We start from the raw sequence: 6,573 nt of genomic DNA on the forward strand, positions 1-6,573 counted from the left end.
TCCTCTCCAAGTCATTAAGGTTTTGTGGCTGACCCTTCAGCTCCCTCCACAGATTTTCTATGGGATTAAGGTCTGCAGACTGGCTAGACCACTACAGGACCTTAATGTGCTTCTTTCTGAACCACTCCTTTGTTGCCTTGGCCGTGTGTTTTGGGTCATTCTCAGGCTGGAATATCCATCCACGACCCATTTTCAATGCCCTGGCTGAGGGAAGGAGGTTCTCCTCCAAGATTTAACGGTACATGGCCCCGTCCATCGTCCCTTTGATGCGGTGCAGTTGTCCTGTCACCTGGGGATGGTGTACTTGGGGTCATAGGCAGCATTCCTCCTCCTCCAAACACGGCGAGTTGAGTTGATGCCAAAGAGCTGGATTTTGGTCTCATTTGACCACAACACTTTCACCCAGTTCTCCTCTGAATCATTCAGATGTTCACTGGCAAACTTCAGATGAGCCTGTACATGTGCTTTCTTTAGCAGGGGGACCTTGTGGGCGTTACTGGATTTCAGTCTTTCACGGCGTAGTGTGTTACCAATTGTTTTCTTGGTGACTATGGTCTCAGCTGCCTTGAGATCATTGACAAAATCCTCCAGTGTAATTCTGGGCTGATTCCTCACCGTTCTCATGATCATTGAAACTGCATGAGGTGAGATCTTGCATGGAGCCCCAGACCGAGGAAGATCGACAGTCCTTTTGTGTTTCTTCCATTTGGGAATAATCGCACCAACTGTTGTCACCTTCTCACCAAGCTGCTTGGCAATGGCCTTGTAGCTCATTCCAGCCTTGTGTAGGTCTACAATCTTGCCCCTGACATCCATGGACAGCTCTTTGATCTTGGCCATGATGGAGAGTTTGGAATCTGATTGATTGCTTCCTTCTGTGGACAGGTGTCTTTCATACAGTTGACTAGCTGAGATTAAGAGCACTCCCAGAGAGTGCTCCTACTGTAATCTCAGCTCCTTACCTGTATAAAAGACACCTGGGAGCCAGAAATCTTTCTGATTGATAGGGGATCAAATATTTATTTCACTCATTAAAATGGAAATCAATGTATAACTTTTCTGAAATGCGTTTTACTGGATTTTTTTGTTGTTATTCTGCCTCTCACTGTTCAAATACACCTACCATTAAAATTAAAGACTGATCATTTCTTTGTCAGTGGGCAAACGTACAAAATCAGCAGGGGATCAAATAATTTTTTCCCTCACTGTGTATATGTATATAATGGTTCCAACGCTAAAATGTTGTTCATGTTGTGCTTAAGTGTGCTATTACTTTTCATGCTGATAAGTTTATTTTAGATGGATTTTTAAATGGATTTTTCACGGACTTCAGACCGCTACTGTGTGTGTGTGTGTGTGTATGACATCAGCTAGAGTGCTAAACGGTATTAGCTAAAATTATGGTTCCAACGCTAAAATGTTCATCATATGTTTCTTAAGTGTGCTATTACTTTTCATGCTGAAAAGTATTGTAGTTTATTTTATATTAATTTTAAATGCGTTCGTTACGGACTTCACTTCCTGGTTTCTGCATGGGCATTTAAGGAGAGCGCGCACAGTTCGGCTTTTCTCGGAGATTTTCGGGAGATGTCGTAAACAAGCATGTAAAACGCTACTAGTCCTAAACGGTAATAGTTAGAAACATGGTTCCAACGCTAAAATGTTGCCCATGTTATGCTTATGTGTGCTATTACTTTTCATGCTGATAAGTATTCTAGTTTATTTTATATTAATTTGTACATGCATTTTTCATGGACTTCACTTTCTGGTCTCCGTACAGTTCAGTCTTTCTCAGAAATTTTCGGTAGGTGCCGTAAACGAGCATCTGTAGACACACACCCACACACACACACACATACACATGTACACACGTACACACACACACACACACACACACCCACACACACCCAAAGCGTCTGGAAACGCTCATCCTGACCCCCACACACACACACAAGGAGAGTTCCTTTATTCAACTTTCAATAAAACAATAGTAAAACCCTACCTGACCCATGCCTAACACACCTGTATATGTATTCCCTTTTTGCCTTTATATTTTTATGGTTGTATTACCACTCATGACCTGTTGTTCTGTGTTTTCATGAAATAGAACATGTTTTATAAGATAAGAATGTATGTTTTAATTGCTTATACCTGGTTTCCTCTCCTCTCATACTGTCTCTTTCGTGTCTACTATCAAAATGATCCTCTTTTACTTTTATAAGCAAAGGTGTATGCCATGTGGTCATCCAAGTACATAATTTGAGCCTACGATCCTTTAATTGAAACTTTATCCATTCCTGACTTCACCATAAAGTATGCAAATGAGTGACGGAGCGGAGACAAAGAAACTTTTCCCTCCAAAAGTTTCAGGTATTGGATTGGTCACTCTGAAAAACTAGGCGCGACCAAGGGATCAATAAAAACCCTAAGCACCCATCTATCGTGGCTTTTTTGTCCAGCTTTGGCTTTTTGCTCAGCTTTTTGCTCAGCTCAGCTCGGCTTGGCCCCACGGGGGCCAACCCCCTCTCCGCTCTGCGGTCGGGGGGGGGCCCGTGCGCCTTTTCTTCCCGGCACGACCTCTTCTATCGTCGCCCGACTCGACGCCGATCTTTCTTCGGGACAAGACTTTCACTTTCTCTTGAGACTTTGCCAGCAGCTTCAATCGAAGAACTTTGCACCACCAAAACCTTTTTCGTTCCAACAGAATCTCTCGCTTACTCTGAGGACTTCGAATCTCCGAACCTCCTTGATCCACTACGTCAAGACGCTTGTCAACGAACCAACGCAAGTAAAAGTTACTAATTACTTTAGATCCGCAATTTTAAGCTGAAGCCCCTTTATTAAGGCGAATCTTAATTACCTTGACGATTCTCGATCTGAAACTTGCCATATTTGATCTCTTCTCTAGTTTCCTTCAAACTCTCTCTCTCTCTCTCTCTCTCTCTCTCTCTCTCTCTCGTTCTGCTTTCCTCAGTATTCTCTTCCTCACTCCCTGTCTCTCTTTACCTCCTTATTCTCTTCCTATAGGCCTTATTCTGTCTTTTATGTTATGTGTGTCATAGTTAGTATGTGTTGTGTTTCTGTTTTATTAAATGCATTTTATTCACGAGTGATTGTCTCTGTGCTTTGCTCACAATTTCGGGGTCCCTGAACATTGCTCTTGCTACGTGCTAAATTACAGCTAGTACTTTATAAAGTAGTTATTCTTTCTTGGTCAGGAAGATAACTTTCCCTGGAATTAATACATAATTATACTGTCTGTTCGGTGGACGAACAAATCAAATAATTGTGTTATTGATTCTCTGACCGTTAGTTCTAAGAACCCCCATTTGAATATTTATAATTAATTATAACCAGTTATAATTACACTTAAATATTTAAATTTTGAGCTAAATTCGCTACTGTACTTTGATTGACAGTTCATCCTCCTTCCGAGCTTATAGAGTAGCATTGGCTGATGTGGAGCCTCCCTGCATCCCTTACCTGTGTGTGTGTGTGTGTGTATTACAACCCCAGTGGGAGTCACGATTGTAAGAATGTCAAGCAGATGGATTTTATGTAAAATAAGAGCACAAATGAGTGACCGTGACTTAATATTTTATGTGGAGGTGAATGCAGGTATTACCTCATGTCATCTGCAATATAACACGGAGTGTATCTCCCTTCCACTGTGATTTTATGCAGGAAAAGCCATACACAACATGCAAAAATATGCAGGATTTTGTATTTCTAAGTAGATGTGTGTAAACCAGTTTGTCCAAGACGGTGCCTGATGGGAGTTCTTTAGTAACATTCACCATAACCAGTTCATGGAAATGAACATTATCTATCTATAGTGACCCTTTTAACGGTGAAATAAACACATGGGTCTCTCTCTCTCGGTCTCTCTCGCTCAGCGGGTTGATCCTGCAGGACCTGACCTTCGTACATCTGGGCAATCCAGACCTGATTGATGGGAAAGTAAACTTCTCCAAGCGCTGGCAACAGTTCAACATCCTGGACAGCATGAGGCGCTTCCAACAAGTGTGAGTGGCCTTCTTTCACCCGCTTCCACTGTGTGTGTGTGACAAGCAATGCCTATATTCAAATACTGTAGATGGAAATATGGGATGGGTTTTCTCATGTGTGTTGTGTTATCTTCTGCTTATATCATTCATGCTATCTACTGTATATGACTGTAAAATTGAATACTAATCTGTATTAGCTAATAAAATAATTAGCTGATGAATATGCTGATGTTTGTTCTCTGGTTTTCCTGTGCACAGACACTACGAGCTGAAGAGGAACGATGACATCGTGGCGTTCTTCAACGACTTCAGCGACCACCTGGCCGAGGAGGCATTGTGGGAGCTTTCACTGAAGATCAAGCCACGCAACATCACACGGCGCCGGAATGAGCGTGACGAGAAAACCTAGAGCGAGCAAAACGCCTCTAGAAACTTTTCCAGACAGCACAGAGGGAGTGATGGGAAACCTGGAGTTTTCAGTGATGGGAGAAAAAAAACACATGCAAGATTTTAATGAACAGAGTGGAGCAAAGGCAATATTTCCCCAAGAGATGAGTAATATACTAATATATGCATACATATACACACACACACACACACACACACACACTGGAAGACTTCTTGTATATTTGTGTGCGAATGTGTGTGTGTGTGTGTGTGAGAGAGAGAGAGACACACACACAGAGAGAAATATAGAAGCGCTTGCTTGTTCTCAATCACTGTGTCTACATCAGTGATGAACACTAAAGAGGCTCATCAGAAGGTTGGGGTTACCCATAATGCCCCACTGCTGGGACTTCCTGCTCAGTATAAAGCAGGGTCGAATGGAAAAGAAAACATGCAAAGTGTGTGTGTATGTGTGGCCCTCCCTTATTTGCCATGTTTGTGGAGTAGTTACTCCAGCTCCATCACGAACACACTCCAGACTCGTGTTGCCAGGCAACAGACTTACAGTGACATTTGAGTGTTTTTGTTTTTTTTAACTCTCCTTTTTTTGCCATCATCTGTGTGTGATATATTGTATATTATAATAAGCGTATAATGATGTACAGGTGCGTATTCTCCTCATATATATATAAATAAGAGATCTGTTTCTTTTAATTTTAAAGTAAATTTATGCACTAAAAAAGAAACAAAAAGCAAAAACACAAGGACTGAACATGCTGTGATCTCTGTATATGTGTCGGTATGGGTGTGCGCTTGCAAGAATGTTTGCAACTTGCAAGTGATGTTAAGAGAATAGTTCTTTGGGGGTGTGTGTGCGTGTGTGTCTGTGTGTTCATGTGAACACACACATGCAGGCATGTCTGTGTCAATTCTGTTTACTGACTCCTGGGAATTACTTTTGTTATGCTCACCACATATTGTGCTTTTCTCCCTGAATAAAACTACACTTTCTATATGCTCGTGTGTGTGTGTGTGTGTGTGCGCACGTTCAATCCCAAAAGATTTGAAGCAGATACCATATCACTTTTCCCATTTTTCTTTAAAGACATCTTGAAAAGCTAAAGTAGGGTTTCTAAATAGCTCAGGAATAACTTCAGCCACATCAAGTCAAGAGAGCCAGTCTACATGCAGAGAACTACAACCATCAACCAGCAGCATACTGAGATCAGGAGCTTGAATCCAGACGATGCCGCAGTCGAAGGCCACGTGTCCAAGGGAGCAAAACTAGCTGTACCCCTGAGGAGTACTCTCTCCTCTATCAATCACAGCATCTCTAACCAGTCATGGGCCTCTGTGAGCTTGTGTGAGCGGATAGCACTTTCCTCCGAGTGTGTTACACCAACCCCTGTTCAACAGTTTGGAAAAATGCAAGCTCCGAGGAAGGGTGTGATAGCCTCTGGCCCTTCATTGTTGTAGCTGTTGGCAGAGAAACTGGGGAAGAACTAGGGAAAATAAATAAATAAATGTTATAAAATGTATTAAAAAATAAACAGAATTAAGCAATAAAGAGTCGGTTTGTTTTGTCTTTTAAATACTGTCCTCACACACTGGTTATAACCTTACATATATAATTATAATAAGGCAGAAGTATATGCATTAGAACAGTCCTAGCTTGTGTCCAGAACTGGTTTAAGGTCTGTCAGTTCAGAATGTAGAGACTCAGCTATTCGTGATTGAGCTGCACCTCCATTAGGTGGTACCACAACACTGCTTATCCTCACTTGGTGAAGAAGCAAGCTAGAACTAAGACGAAAAACATCTTAAAGGGTCACGGAGCACTTTAAGAGTGTAGTAGGATAATAGAAGTCAATGGTACTATCTTACTCTGATGATTCTTATTATTAATGAACACATTATTTAAAACTAAGTCGTCCTTATTTAGCTGTTTGACAAATGGATGCATAAATCTGAAATTGATCTGAACATTCTGTTTATGGACCATTAACTTCATCTTTTTTTTCTCCAACAGTTTTTTATATTTTTATACTAATATCCACTGATCAGCCATAACGTTATGAACACTGAAGTGAAGTGAATAACACTGATTAACTCCTCATCATGACACCTGTTAGTGGGTGGGATATATTAGGCAGCAAGTCAACATTTTGTCCTCAAAGTT

At 41.3% G+C, this 6,573-nt stretch overlaps 1 long non-coding RNA gene across 1 annotated transcript; it reads left to right on the forward strand.

Moving 5' to 3' along the window:
- Positions 1-3,431: 3,431 nt before the first annotated feature.
- LOC131369349 (uncharacterized) lies at positions 3,432-5,302 on the forward strand. Its single transcript, XR_009207252.1, has 3 exons — positions 3,432-3,485; positions 3,897-4,025; positions 4,266-5,302. It is a non-coding gene; the product is annotated as an uncharacterized LOC131369349 (long non-coding RNA).
- The last annotated feature ends 1,271 nt before the right edge of the window (positions 5,303-6,573 follow it).

The sequence above is a fragment of the Hemibagrus wyckioides genome, linkage group LG18 (genome assembly GCF_019097595.1).
Source record: "Hemibagrus wyckioides isolate EC202008001 linkage group LG18, SWU_Hwy_1.0, whole genome shotgun sequence".
Classification (NCBI taxonomy): domain Eukaryota; kingdom Metazoa; phylum Chordata; class Actinopteri; order Siluriformes; family Bagridae; genus Hemibagrus; species Hemibagrus wyckioides.